The sequence below is a fragment of the Aquarana catesbeiana genome, linkage group LG01 (genome assembly GCF_042186555.1).
Source record: "Aquarana catesbeiana isolate 2022-GZ linkage group LG01, ASM4218655v1, whole genome shotgun sequence".
NCBI lineage: Eukaryota > Metazoa > Chordata > Amphibia > Anura > Ranidae > Aquarana > Aquarana catesbeiana.
The window spans coordinates 38,456,914-38,471,086 of NC_133324.1; the positions used below are offsets into that span (position 1 = coordinate 38,456,914).

The following is a 14,173-nucleotide window of genomic DNA, read 5'->3' on the forward strand; positions in this document are numbered from 1 at the left end:
GTGACCCCTTGATAAAATTTCCCAAGTTGTGGGGACCCCTAACAGTAAAATTATTTTCGTTGGTCATTTCATTGCTGTAATTTTGCGACTGTTATGAATCGAAATATAAATATCTGATATGCAGGATGTATTTTCATTCCTACAAATTTAACATCTTAAAGCAAAGTGATTAATCATAAAAACTAACTGTAATATACAGCGCAAATTATTTATTTAACATATAAGTTAAAAATGAATAAAATGCCCCACTGAGAGACAGGGTAAGTGCCGGGCAGACAGCGGGTGGCACAGTGGGAGTATTGATATGGCATGGGGGCAGCATTTGATGGTACAGTGGGAGCATTTGATATGGCACAGTGGCTGCGTTTGATGGGCACAGTGGTTGCATTTGATGGCACAGTGGCGACAATTTATGGGCACAGTGGCTGCATTTGAAGGCACAGTGGCAACAATTGATGAGCACAGTGGCGGCACTTGATGGCACAATGGCTGCGTTTGATGGCACAGTGGCAGCGTTTGATGGCACAGTGGTGGCGTTTGATGGCACAGTGGCTGCGTTTGATGGCACAGTGGCTGCGTTTGATGGTACAGTGGCGGCAATTGATGTACAAAAATACTTTTATTAATTAGTATCTCTGACTTACCAAATCACTGGTGTTCCTTTAGAATCAGCAAGCCTTCTGTGTTAACCAGAAAAGAAGTTTCGTCACCGACATCTTGGTAGACTCATCCTCAGCAAGCGGACTTCGGTGGGTGTAAAAAGATGTCCGCTTGCCGACTTCTAAGTGTAGCCTCACTGCGCATGAGAGTACCAAGATGGCACTGACGGAACGTCACTTCCGTGCGGTCTCTCCTCTTCCGGAAGTGACATGTCGCTGGCCGAGATGGACAGACTCCGGCGTAACACAGTAACTTAGGGTCCATCTCTGCCAGCATTTGCGACCCCCTGGCAAATCGGCAATCGACCCGCCAGGGAGTCGAGACCCCTAGGTTGAGAACTGGTGGCCTAGACACTTGTTAAATTTTGGATTTGGCACAGCGTTATGTATATCTGGTTTTACCAGGTTTATGAAAACACAGATCTGACCTGTTTGTTTTTTTTTGCCCAATTGTTTTTGTATTGTACAGGTTGTAATACACATCTGCACAATTTTACCCAAGCTCTGTCCTGATCCATTTATGTTCCTCCTTTCCAGCCACGTACAAAGTGCTTTGTTTACACACAAAGGCTTAGGAATGGTATTTTGTGCTGCTTCTGCTATTGGCTGATTTACAATGATGTAGTAAAGGGAAAAAAAACATAAACACTTAATCATGCCAAAAATCTCCTTTCCATACTGGTGCCTTTTCCTACGTATGCCAAATTGCCACCTTACCTCTTACTGGCCTTATATTTTATATATATAGATAGATATATATCTATATATAGATAGATATATATCTATCTATCTATATATAGATATATCTATATATAGATAGATAGATATCTATATATATCCAGTAAATATATATATATATATATATATATATATATATATATATATATATATATCTAAGGCCTTTTTATACATAACATGAACAGTGCTCTTCAACCTATATTTCCTTCCAAGGCCTTGTAACCAAGCACAGGGAATCCTAGAAGAGGAAATATCCATGCCATTTACATGTAGATCATCTCAGTTTTTTCTTAAATTTACAAGTGCGTTTCAGTACTGGTCATAATATATTCTCCCAGATCTTTAGTACCCAATAATGGAGAAAGTGAAGAGCTGCATTATGCCTTGTGCTGTTGCTAATGTGTATTGTGACCAGTTGGGTTCGCTCTGACTAACTATGCTAGTAAATACTGCTATTCAGGAATTAATTTGTTGCCACTTTGTGGCATTTTCTATGGCTTTTATTCATTCTTGTTTTTACCAAATTCTACCAATTCTATTCCCCTATAAGGGCAATTTATGCTTTGGGAAATTTTATGATGGAATGCTAAATATATTATTATTTTTTTTACTTTGATTTTTTTTGAGTATCTGAAAGAAATGTGATTGTAACTTAAGCAAACTACAATGCATGACAGAAAATGTTTAAACAGTTGAAAGACATCCGGCATCATATAATAAAAACAACTATTAACATTCATCACAAAGTACAGAAAACATTATGCCTCCAAGAGGTCTTGGGCCTGAAGCAGAGGTCTGAGGTCAGAACTTAAATTGGTGTAGTACAATAAAAATAAATGCAATACATTAAGAAGTTTGGGATAATTACTATGCCTCTCCCTCTGCCCCATACATATATAAAAAGGTCACCCCTCCCATCCCATATGGAAGCAAAATAATTGATTTAAAGGCAATGGTAATCAGAACTACATGCAGTAATGTGCAAATACATTGTCCATTGGAATCCTTAAAATCTGGGCAAAGGGAATGACCTGCAGATTAGACGCACATGCTTATATCGATGTCCTCAGTGTCTGTTTTGGCAGAACAACAGTCCAAAAAGTCTGCTGTATGTGAAGAAGTGAAATTGGTTTAGCATATTTACAACACTGATGTTGACTGTGAGAGAGGAAGTTGCAAGTACCAAACAAGTTGATCCAATGCACAGAGTACAAATTCCTTTTTTTTTTCAACAAAAAGTAGAAAAATCAAAAATACTCCCAAATGGGAAACTTGAGGCCACGAAGAGTTAACACATGTCAAAGGTTTCAGATTAGGCTGGGAAATCTCCAGACTGTACAATAATGGAAATGTAACCCAAGCCTTGAACTGTCTTCATTCTCAGGATTGTAAAATAATGATGAGTTATTTTTTTTAACTCCATGTCCTCATTTTCTGGTTCATCTTCATAATCTCTGTCAGGGTCAAAGTCAGGACTGTGGTTAGCTGTTGTTACTAGCGATAGTGGCCCTTCATTCTCGTCTGGATTCAGTGGTTCTTCTTTAACATGTATGTGGTGCATTGCTTGCATAAGGGAACGTCTCAGGCTGCTGTCACTGCCATTGCTGTTCCCATGCTCAATTACACCATTGAGTTCTTCCCGCTTAGCAAAGGCTAAACTGGTCAAAAATGGGTTTCCCATGGAAGCTGTAGTATACAGAGGTATACTGTTCTCAGCCATTGAAACCTGCAAAGCAGTATTAAGGGGTGTGCAGTAGGCATGACTTGTCTGAATGTTTTTGATAAGCGAAGGACTACCATTGACCTTTTGTGGCCTCCTTTTTTTGGAATTCTATTTCATCCACTGTCCATACTGTCCCTTTTACATTTTCTACTCGCACAAAACACTTGTGTAGACTAAGATTATGGCGCACTGCATTCTTCCACGTTGCTGAATTGCGCCGGAAGTAGGCAAACATTCATCTGAACCAGTTGTAGATTTCATTTAGTGTTAGTTGTTTTTCAGGGGATTCAAGAATAGCCTGCCTAATTAAGGATGCGTAGGTAAAAGGTGGCCTAACTTCTGCATTTTTGTAAACTCTTGGTTCTGTGCAATGTCAGAAGAGATGGGGACATTATATTTATCAGAGTACCATCTCTGCATGGGTCCCACATTGTGGATGCTGGTGTAATAACAGAAGGTCCCTGGGAGCAGGGGCGGACTGACCAGTCGGTCCATTCGGACGTGGACTGAGGGCCCGACCGCTGAAGGGGGCCCGTCAGCACCACCTGCTGGAACCAGCTTGGGGTCCAGGGACAAAAAACTTGCGGCCGCGGGCCCCCGGCGACAATCTTTTGTGCTGCCTCGGAGGGTGAGGGGTGAGGGCGAGCGTCGCTGGATCACAGAGCAGTGATTTCCTTTTTACCCAGCTTCCACTGTCATCGGATGTCCCGCCTCCTGCACTGGCTCTTTTGATAGACATCACACAGGAGGCGGGACATCTGATGACAGCGGACGCTGGGTAAAAGGGAGATTCCCGCTCTGTGTTACCTGGTGGCTCTCCTCTCTAACCCCCATACACTGATCTGAGTGAGGCTGCATGGAAAGGACACTGATCAGGCTGCATGGAGGGGACACTGATCAGGCTGCATGGAGGGGACACTGATCAGGCTGCATGGAGGGGACACTGGTGAGGCTGCATGGAGGGGACACTGATCAGGCTGCATGGAGGGGACACTGGTGAGGCTGCATGGAGGGGACACTGATCAGGCTGCATGGAGGGGACACTGGTGAGGCTGCATGGAGGGGACACTGATCAGGCTGCATGGAGGGGACACTGATCAGGCTGCATGGAGGGGACACTGGTGAGGCTGCATGGAGGGGACACTGATCAGGCTGCATGGAGGGGACACTGGTGAGGCTGCATGGAGGGGACACTGGTGAGGCTGCATGGAGGGGACACTGGTGAGGCTGCATGGAGGGGATACTGACAAGGTTGCATTGAGGGGACACTGGCAAGGCTGCATGGAGGGGACACTGATCAGGCTGCATGGAGGGGACACTGAACAGGCTGCATGGAGGGGACACTGGTGAGGCTGCATGGAGGGGACACTGGTGAGGCTGCATGGAGGGGACACTGGTGAGGCTGCATGGAGGGGACACTGATGAGGTTGCATGCAGGGGACACTGTCAAGGCTGCATGGAGGGGACACTGATCAGGCTGCATGGAGGGGACACTGATCAGGCTGCATGGAGGGGACACTGGTGAGGCTGCATGGAGGGGACACTGACGAGGCTGCATGGAGGGGACACTGACGAGGCTGCATGGAGGGGACACTGGCAAGGCTGCATGGAGGGGACACTAGCAAGGCTGCACAGAGGGGCTACATGAAGGGGGACACTGGTGAGGCTGCCCTGAGATGACTCTGGGGAGGCTGCATTGAGGAGACACTGATCAGGCTGCATGGAGGGGACACTGGTGAGGCTGCATGGAGGGGACACTGGCAAGGCTGCATGGAGGGGACACTGGCGAGGCTGCATGGAGGGGACACTGGCGAGGCTGCATGGAGGGGGCACTGGTGAGGCTGCACTGAGGGGACACTGGCGAGGCTGCATTGATGGACACTGATGAGGCTGCATTGATGGGCGCTATTTCTAACATAGGCTCTCAAATGGACACAGAGTGGACACGCACACCACGTCATTATGTGTTGCACCGCGCGCATCCGTGCACTGGGCCTGCTGCAAACTTCCTAGTTCTACTGTCCCGTATAGGGCAAAGGCGGACGACTCCCTCCAGGTCTCTCCCTCGCCTTGGCAAACAGTGCCCGGTACGGTGGAATGAGGAGAGGACACATCAGCCAGCCAAAGCAGGGCCAGGGTACCAGCCAACTGTAACCCACCCACCCACGGTGACGCACCCACACCAGGGAGCCAGCCAGCCACAGCAGGGTGCCAGCCGCAGAGGACGCGGGAGCCAGCCAGCCACAGAGGACGTGGGAGCCAGCCAGTCACAGAGGACGCAGGAGCCAGCCACCGAGGACGATGGAGCCGACCATCCACGGCAGGGTGCCAGCCACAGAGGAAGCGGGAGCCAGCCACAGAGGACGCAGGAGCCAGCCAGCCACAGAGGACGCGGGAACCAGCCACAGCTACAGTAGCCATAGTTAAGGTAAGAGGAGTGCTACTCGGTGCCAATTTTATTTCTACTTTGTGAGAGGTTAGGGCAGGGGTGAGAGTCATGGCACAAGGAGGGGGTCCAGTGAGGACCAGAGTAAATGATGGTGTTCACTGTACACTCTGTTAGAAAGAGGCCCCCCTCCAGGTCCCATTATACTCCTTTGTAGTCTCTAATGGGTCCTGGAAGGGGATCTCTCTCTAACAGAGACTCTCTAATGGACACTGTTAGAGAGAGACCCCCCTCCAGGTCCTATTAGACTCTGTTGTAGACTCTAATGGGGCCTGGAGGGGACGTTTTCTAACAGACTGTCTAATGGACACTGTTAGAGAGAGACCTCCCTCCAGGTTCCATTTAAAAAAAGGCAGAAATTGTACTTTGTGCAAAATGGAGAGGCGGAATCAGGGGTGGGCCATGGGTGGGGTCAGAGGTGGACCATGAGCTGGGCCTGACAGGGGGCCCTTGCTTTATTTGGTCCGGGGGCCCTGGGTGTTGTCAGTCCGCCCCTGCCTGGGAGTGAGGAGTAAGTGGTGTGGTTGGGTGGTGGGAGTATGAGGTAAACTTTGAGGCGATGGTTCTGATGCAGTCTTTGATAGGGTGACACTGAATACCAGGTTCAGAGGTTGAGGGCTTGCTTTGGGTTCTATTGACTTCACATGTAAACGCGTCATCATGGCTTGGAGGCGTTCTATGTCTTTGGAAACTCTAATTGCTGTACAACTTGCATCTGAACTCGACATTGACCCATGCTCCTGTCATCCAACGCATGCTCATTGTTGAGATGTTTAAGAAACGATGGGAAATCATCAGACACAGCCTTGCAGCCCAGCCACTTGCATACACCGTTCCCATATAAGGGGTGATTCTGCATGTAGTCCTTGTGGGAGCTCTCTCTTTTTGGAGTGAGAAATGAGGCCTGGACATTTTTTGATGCCTGTTGGTTGAGGAGAAAGGAGGTCTTGGGGCTGCCACCGAAGAAACACATGTCGTGGACAGGTCCAACGTGCTGTGGTAAATTACAGCCACCATCGTCCATCATGTCCAAGCTCGTCACTTCTTTCCAGAGCTGCTGCAGCTCCGCTGGAATCATGCCTTGGGCGAGAGATTGCAGTGGAAGGGCGGGCTGCCCCAGCTGGATTGAAAGGAGACCTTGACGTTGCAGTGACAGAAGGTGCTGCTGTTGCAGCTGCTGCATTTGTAGGAGCTGTTTCTGAAAAGCCAACCACTGCATAGCCACTTGCTGCTGCTGCTCTTTTGGCTGTTTTTCTGCATGTTGTTGTTGTAATAGCTGAAGCTGCAGCTGTTCCTGTTGTTTCTTGTAAAACTCCTGAAGCTGCTGCTGCTGGAGCATGAGGGCTTGCTGTTGTTGAAGTAAGACCTGTAGCTGTTGAGGCATTAGAACTTGCTGCTGGTGAATTTGTTGCATTTGCTGAGGAGTGATTGGGGTGTCATCATAGCCACTGAGACAGGAACCTTTTTATCTGTCTCATCTCTCCCCTCTGTAGCCAGCCCCTCTCTATTGGCAGCGGTATCCAGTAGGGGTAGTTGCTTGTCATTCCTCTTGTGGGTCTTTACTCCACTGACTTGCTGCTGGTGTATTAATAGCTGCTGTGCAACTTGAAAAGCCTGAATTTGGCTCGGTATCAGTCTCTTGGAATCCCCTGTACAGCAGAGCTCAAATTGGTGTTGCTGAAGATGTGCGAGGTCTGCGGCACCTATTTCCAGAGAAGGCGTCTTGCCGTTAGAGCGCTTCTCGCGTAACGTGCACTCCAATACCATATGTACTCAAGTATAAGCTGACCCGAATATAAGCCGAGGCACCTAATTTTACCACAATAAACTGGGAAAACTTATTGACTCGAGTATAAGCCTAGGGTGAGAAATGTGCAGCTGCTGTAAGTGGAAAAGAGGATCAACAATGCCCATTTGCAGCCTCACTGTGCCCATTTGCAGCCATAGGTCCACCAAACTTCAAACTCAGTAGTTAAGAGTTCCTAGATGCCCCCTAGCTGCAGCTAAAATGTGGGGTCTCTGGACCCAAAGGGTCCCGAAATGACATTGCTGCAGGTGGACACAGTTGACTGATTTTGGGGCCTTGTATCTTGGGGCTACTTGGTGGTAGGAACCCCAAATTTGGTGTGCAAACCCAATGGAACTAGCGCTACAACATATCTAAAGCTGGGGTTCCTAGCTCTAAGTGGCCCCGAGATACGGGGGCCCTAAATTCGGTTCAGAAAATGTCAAGCACTTCTGCAGCAGAGAATGACATTTTCCGAACCGACTTTGGAGTCTTTCATGAATCCGTGCTCAAAAAGTTGTGAGGGTCATTGTCTTATTGCTGCATTGAGATTAGGTGACGATTCACCCATAAACTGTAGACGTTAAGTAGTAGCCCTGGAAGGTTTTACCCACTTCCTGACCAGGCCATTTTTTGCGATACGGCACTGCATCACTTTCACTGACAATTGCACGGTCGTGCGAAGCTGTACCCCCCAAAATATTGATGTTTTTTTCCCCACAAATAGAGCTTTCTTTTGGTGGTATTTGATCACCTCTGTGGTTTATATTTTTTTGCGCTATAAACAAAAAAAGCACGACGATTTTGAAAAAAAATATATATTTTTTACTTTCTGCTATAATACATTTAAAAAAATGTAAAAAAAACTAATTTCTTCATCAATTTAGGCCAATATGTATTCTGTGACATATTTTTTGGTAAAAAAATCCCAACAAGTGTATATTGATTGGTTTGAGCAAAAGTTATCACGTCTACAAAATAGGGGATTGATTTAGGGACTTTTATATATTTTTTTTTTATTGTTTTAACTGGTAATGGCGGTAATCTGCATTTTTTAGCGGAACTGTGGCATTGTGGTGGACAAATCTGATACTAAGTGACACTTTTTGGGGACAGGTGACACCAATACAGTGATCACTGCTAAAAAAAATGCACTGTCACTGTATAAATGACACTAGCAGGGAAGGGCTTAACTACAGGAGCGATCAAGAGAATAAATGTGTTCCCTGGGAGGTGTTTCTAAAGCCTCGTACACACGCTTAGATTTTCGGACGACCGAACGTCTGTATTTTGTGGCATGCTATTCTCATGTCGAAAGTGAAGAGGTTACTCACAATACGAACATTTTTCATATGACAGAATACAACATCAGAAGTGATGTTGAATAGTTTTTTTGTATTCTTTCATTTCTGAGCATGTGTAGTCTTGCTCTTACGTTTTTTTCAAATAAAAATTGGATGTTGAGTTCACATCCGATAAAAATGTTATAGTTTGAAAATCCAGCTTTTGTCTGATGAAAAAGCAAAATCGACTGTCGAAAATACCGTACTAACGATCGGAAAATCGGCAGACAGCTCGTTGTACAAATTTTTCCATCTGATTTTCGTATCCTGTGTATGGGCCTTAACTGTGGAGGGGAGTGGATTCACTGGAGGAAAAGAGAGATCGTGATTCAGCTTAGCTAATACACAATGGCTCTCTTTTCCTACATGACAGAGAAGTGGTGTGCCTTGTTTACATTGGCACACCGCTGCTCCGTCTCTCCTGTGAAAGATCAATGGGTCGTGGTGGCCTTCGCGGCCGCCAGACCCACTGATTGGCTCCTGCTGTGTCCATTCACAGTGGAAGCAATGTGCCAGTGGCACGTGCATGCCCCCTAAACCACGTGCACAAAATCACGTACAGGTACGTGATTTTGCCCACTTGGGCTGCCCTGCCACGGTAAATGTACATGGGGCAATTCGAAAGTGGTTAATAGCACAATTGTTCATAATTTGATAACTCTTTATACATACACACACGTGCAATCTGTGCTGTTTTTTTTTTTTTTACAGATTCCAGCCCACCCAGATTGTTTTTATGTAATTATTTTGCACAGGTGATTTTATCAGTTTCACTGCCTTAGTTATTACGACAGCCGTTTCAGGGAGATCCTGAAAACATGACCTGATAGGGGTTCTTGAGTTGAGATTTTTTTTTAAGGACTAAAATCTGAACCCCAGGCAGATATACATGACACAAATGAATGCAGCTCTATATTCAATAGTAGATCATTACATTGGTATAAGTTGGTACATTGGTATCAGCCACAGACTGGGGGAGGGATAAGACCTGTCGAGGCCCGTACACACGATACAAAAATCTGAAAAATTTGTACGACGAGCTGTCTGCCGATTTTTGGATCGTTAGTACGGTGCTTTCGACAGCAGATGTTGCTTTTTCGTCAGACAAAAGCTGGATGTGCAGACTATACATTTTTTGTTGGATGTGAACTCAATGTCTGATATTCGTTAGTATGGTTTGCGTATGAAAAAAATCGAGCAAGACTACGCATGCTCACAAACGAAAGAATACATAAAAAACTAGTGAACGCATGACGTCACTTCTGATGTTGTATTCTGTTGTACGAAAATTTTCATATTGTGAGTAACTTCTTCACTTTCGACATGAGACTAGCATGCCACAAAAAACGGACATTCGGTCGTCCGAAAATCTGATCACGTGTACGTTACTTAAGTGTTTCTGAACTGCAGCAGAGAAAAAAATCAAGTCTCCTGTCCTGTCAGACACAGCTGTGTGGCAGAGCTGTGTAAATATCAGAATTGCATGGACATAAATGCACATTTTTTTGGCTGGTAAAAATACTCCCATGTATGCTTTTCATTTGTGTATTTTATTATTTGCCTGGAGTTCAATTTTAACACTTTATTTTCAGTTTTTGCACACGTGCAAAAAAATGCACATTTTAGACTTGAAAATTACTTTAACCTCTCCGAACATTCTACAGTATGTTTCTGTAAGCAGAGAACCTGTAGAAAAAAATGATGATCATTGTAAATCTTTATGGTATTTCTGCAACTTTGTATCAAACCTGTATTCTCAGTAAAAAATACACTTAAAAGAAAAGCATGGGAATTAAAAAAAATAAACTTAAATATTCACCAAGGTGAATGACACATCTGTCCCATGCTGCCTCCAAGACCAAGAAACGGGCGAAGACCACTGATCACTCAGTTCTCGGAATATTGAGGACTGAAGATGCAGTGGTCCGTCAAGGAAATGTAAAGGCTAAGTTCATCTCTTTTTTTTTCTAAATTCCAGCTCCCCTATGTACCAATATAGCATTAATGTACTTCTTTTGCAGAAATAAAACAGCTTTCCATTAATTCTACACACGCAAACCTCACTGTCTTCATGGCTGTTTCAAAACACTTTTTCCATGACTTCTGCCTTACTTCCTGGACAGACTACAGGTCATGACACAGGAAGGAGTTGACCAGCTGACCTCATTAGCACACACCCTGCATTCTCTACCCTCCTACCTACCCTTCCACTTCCAGGTGCACGTTTTTTAAATGAAATGCAATTAATCAGTAATTACCTTTCACACTAAATACAGAAGTAGCATTTTTTTTCCTACCTTAACTTTCATCTTTCATTAAACTTTCATTTAGATTTACCAGAACTATGGATTAGGAATACTCACCTATCTATCCATTCACTCTGTATCCAATCAGACAGGCCCTTTCACTACAGAGTTGATGGCAGATCTAAAGGAGAAGGAGATTATACATTCAGATTGTATAGTGTATGTTGAGCTTTACAGAACCCAGGACACACTTCTTCTGTTTTCAATACTAAAGCTGTGCTCCACATAGGCTGTTATCTCATCTCTCAATTCCTGCACACTTCAAAATATCAAATGAACTATCTATACAGGATGGAAGTTAAGGTAGGAAAATAATAGATGCCTGTGTATTTAGTAGAGAAGGATGATCACATTTCATTTAAATAACATGCACCTGGAAGTGGGAGGGTAGGTAGGAGGGTAGAGGATGCAGGGTGTGTGCTAATGAGGTCAGCTGGTCAATTCCTTCCTGTGTCATGACCTCTAGTCTGTCCAGGAAGTAAGGCAGAGGTAATGGAAAAGTGAAATAGCCATTTAGACAGTGAGGTAAACGTAAAAAAATGTGAACAATGGTGAACGTATCCTTTAATGAAGCAGATGAAAGACACATCATGCTTACTTCCCTTTATTATCGGAAGATGTCCCTCAGTGCCAGGAGCACAGAACTGGCAGAAACCAGTTGGACCCAGGTATACCTCCGACATGGAAACAAGGCTAAGCGACTTAACTATAATGCCCTGTACATACGGTCAGATTTTCCGATGGAATATGTGTGATAGGACCTTGTTGTCGGAAATTCCGACCGTGTGTAGACTCCATCACACATTTTCCATCGGAATTTCTGACACATAAAGTTTGAGAGCTTGCTATAAAATTTTCCGACAACAAAATCCGTTGTCGGAAATTCCGATCGTGTGTATACAAATCCGACGCACAATGTGCCACGCATGCTCAGAATAAATTAAGAGAGGAAAGCTATTGGCTACTGCTCCATTTATAGTCCCGATGTACGTGTTTTACGTCACCGCGTTCAGAATGATCGGATTTTCCGACAACTTTGTGTGAGTGTGTGTATGCAAGACAAGTTTGCGCCAACATCCGTCGGAAAAAATACATGGATTTTGTTGTCAGAATGTCTGATCAATGTCCGACCGTGTGTATGGGGCATAAAGGAAAACATAGGAACTGGGGTGAAAAAAAATGGCAGCAGGTGCTCTGACTGAAAATTTGAAATATTTGGCTGTAGCAGGAGGCAGTTTGTTCATGAAGGGCTGGAGAGCGGCACAATAATGAATGTCTGCAGGCAATAATGAAGCATGGTAGAGGTTCCTTGAAGGTTTAGGGCTGCATTTCTGCAAATGGAGTTGGAGTTCAGGTCAGGATCAATGGTGTCCTCAATGAAAAGTACAGGCAGATGCACTATATTACCAAAAGTATTTGGACACCTGCCTCTACATGCATATTATCTTTAATGGCATCCCAGTCTTAGTCCATAGGCTTCAATATTGAGTTGGCCCACCCTTTGCAGCTATAACAGCTTCAACTCTTCTGGGAAGGCTAACACAAAATAGAATGGAAATACCACCAACCCGCGCAAATGGAGCAATAATATATAAAATTATATAAGAGCAGCATGTTATATAAAAATGAAATGGAAATAATAATTAACAAGTTAATTAGAACCGCGCTCTACTAAAAAGTGAAACTGCAAAATTGGTCAATAGTTCATACATACTGATAAACAGTGAAAGTGCAAAATTGGTCAATTTCTTGACACACAGACTAATAAAATACTGATATTAAATGTATTCACAACAAAAGTCCAATCATGAAAACACCACCATAAGTGTTTCGTGATGAGTGTACAAAAAGCACAAAATTATAAACAAAAAGTGTTCAATATTGAGCAAAATCTGAAAAATTTCTGGATGCAATCTTCCTATTCAGCGAACATCAGAGGGGTTAAACTTCCACCACCAACACCGGTCACACAGTCTACTCACCAGAAAGTAGTGACTCCCACTACAGGAGTCAAAAAGTGCTTGTATTGGAAATGCCAGATGGAATCGCGGCTTAATCCGAATACTGTGTAGCTGGAAATGCTGTAACTTGACAGGACGCTGGATGGACTTAGTTGTAGAGCCCTCGGTGCGGGATAAGGTCATAAAGACCATTAATGCCATAGATTGGGAAAAATAATATAAATATTCCCATGGTGAAGTATGTAAAAAAAAAATTAAAAAAGTCATAAAAACGGGTAAAACCGCATGAATTACATCAAAGTTTGTGCAGACAATCCTCACACAAACAGATGCCTCTGGTGTATCAGCTGCGTAGTAAGGGCGTAAGTGACGTGTCACGCTCGGTATACCCTACCGGTTTCGTCAGTACGTTCTGACGTCATCAAGGGTCGTAAGGGCGGACACGTCGCCTCCATCTAAATACAACAGCCAATTTAGGATATCCAATCCAGTGCCATCCTTGATGATTGGAGAGAAAATGTGATTGTTATTAGCTGGATAGATATAAACTACAAAGATCTAATAAATTATGATGGTATTGGTCAGAATTTAGAAGGGATATATGTCTAAAATTTGAAGGGGTTGCTGGTTCCTTTTCCTGGCTTTGGTAATGTTACAACGTATGCAGCCGCAGCTGCTTTAAAGAGAGTAACGAGATGGGGCACTACTGAAGTCTGAAATGTTTTGTAATATTCGTTTGAAAACCCATCATGTCCAGGTGATTTGTTTAAAGAGGCAATGGGCTTTTGAATTTCCTTCTCTCTAATTGGAACATTTAATGCCTTCAACTGGTTTATTGATAATTTCTGGAGGTTGATAGAAGCTTAGAAGGAATTGATATCTGTCTCTGTTGGTTGGGAGGCAGAGAGGTCATCTTTTAGATTGTAAAGACTACTGTAGTAGTTGGCGAACAAGTCAGATTTAAGATCTTCTGCTGCATGGTTGGGTGATTAAGGTGGGATATTCTAGACTTAGTTGCTTTAAGATTAAGCTTATGAGCTAGAAATGTGCCTGGGTTGTTGTCAGAGGAGTAGTAGTGTGCTTTGAGTCATTTTAAATGCAGATCATGTTGATCAAGCAAATGGGCCCTACGTTTCTACGGAAGTTGGTAAGGGCAAGTTAATTGGCCTGGGTGGGGATGAATTTATTAAAGGCTTCCAGGGCTTGGAGGC

The 14,173-nt window shown here is 44.2% G+C and overlaps 1 protein-coding gene and 1 pseudogene across 1 annotated transcript in view; one reads left to right on the plus strand and one right to left on the minus strand.

Moving 5' to 3' along the window:
• The window catches only part of LOC141124861 (vomeronasal type-2 receptor 26-like), a 167,204-nt gene that overhangs the window by 36,892 nt on the left and 116,139 nt on the right, over positions 1 to 14,173 (plus strand). The window lies entirely within an intron of this gene.
• LOC141124073 (forkhead box protein P1-like) lies at positions 1,748 to 7,333 on the minus strand (annotated as a pseudogene).